At 43.9% G+C, this 1,530-nt stretch overlaps 1 pseudogene; it reads right to left on the bottom strand.

Moving 5' to 3' along the window:
* Positions 1-328: 328 nt before the first annotated feature.
* LOC126299804 (5S ribosomal RNA) lies at positions 329-445 on the bottom strand (annotated as a pseudogene).
* Between the last annotated feature and the right edge of the window lie 1,085 nt (positions 446-1,530).

The following is a 1,530-nucleotide window of genomic DNA, read 5'->3' as shown; positions in this document are numbered from 1 at the left end:
CACTGTTACTGCTTTCCTACTGATAACACAATACTCCCTGTATCCTTTTATACTGGCGAGAGGCAAAGATTATTTCCCATAATTCCCATATTCTTTACACTCCCATCAACGATGGAACGTTACGATAACGATATAGCACTCCGTCTTCAGGCTACAAGTGGACCATCCGACGGCCGTATCATCCTCAGATGAGGATGTGGATAGGAGGGGCGTGTGGTCAGCACACCGCTCTCCCGGTCGTTGTGATGGTTTTCTTTGACCGGAGCCGCTACTATTCGGTCGAGTAGCTCCTCAGTTGGCATCACGAGGCTGAGTGCACCCCGAAAAATGGCAACAGCGCATGGCGGCTGGATGGTCACCCATCCAACTGCCGACCACGCCCGACAGCGCTTAACTTCGGTGATCTCACGGGAACCGGTGTATGCACTGCGGCACAGCCGTTGCCACGATACGCTATAAGAGACAAATATTTGACTTTCAGTACTGTTTCATTAACTGGTGACAATATTGATGGCATTTCACCCCTTGGAGTGTAAGTAGGGTTAGCAAGGAAGAGACACATAAAAATAATTTTATATAAGTGGCACCAGTGGCAAATTCGTGTTTTACGGTATCACTTGGCTGACTCGTGATAGTTCAACGCAACATTGGGAAGGGATGACATAAAAATAATCAAACACAACGAATATCATTGTCTGATTGATAGTATTATGTCTTGTTAGGCAAACTAGTGAGGGATCTTACGATAACTAAACCCATAGATGTGGATGTGGGGGTAGGTGTGGAGTGGACAGTACGACTCGTGAATAAACCAAGTTTGTTTTTATAGTGTAGGCAAATTTCTTGTATTTCTTTAGCTAATGTTAAAAATACAAGGTGTATCAAAAGGAATCATCCGATCTGGCACGTCTATATTTCTGAAACTAATAAACATATGCAATGAATTTTGTTTTTTGGTGAACGGGAAATTCATTAACTTTTTTTCATACCTTTTCAAAGGTGCTCACCCTCCTTAAGATGCACGGCATAGGTCAATGCGTTATTCAAATTGTTCCCGCACTGCAGCGAGCATGTCTTGATTTACAGTTTCCACAGCTGCTGTTATGCAATGTCTTAGTTCATTCATTGTTGTTGGTAACGAAGGCACATAAACAGAGTCCTTTGTAACTCTCCACAAGAAATAATCACATACAGCTAAGTTCGGCGGCCTTGGAGGCCAGTAATGTAAGGCTGAAGCATTTAGTCCGTTCAGTAATCCTCTGATTTTAAAAACTCCCGCACTTCCAGATGCCAGTGTGGCGACACCCCATCCTGTTGGTGAATGAAGTCAATCGACTCAGTCCCCAACTGTGGGAAAAGAAAGTTCTCAATCATATCGAGAGCTGTGCTCCCTGCAACAGCGTTCTCGGCGAAGAAAAATGGACATCACACCGTTTCCTGTGAAACTGTACAAAACACATTAAATTTAGGAGAGTCCCTCTCATGTTGTGCAAGTTCATATAGTTCTTCCGTACTCCATATCCTCACAGC

This window comes from Schistocerca gregaria, chromosome X (genome assembly GCF_023897955.1).
Source record: "Schistocerca gregaria isolate iqSchGreg1 chromosome X, iqSchGreg1.2, whole genome shotgun sequence".
NCBI lineage: Eukaryota > Metazoa > Arthropoda > Insecta > Orthoptera > Acrididae > Schistocerca > Schistocerca gregaria.
This window is presented reverse-complemented; position numbering and strand designations above follow the sequence as displayed.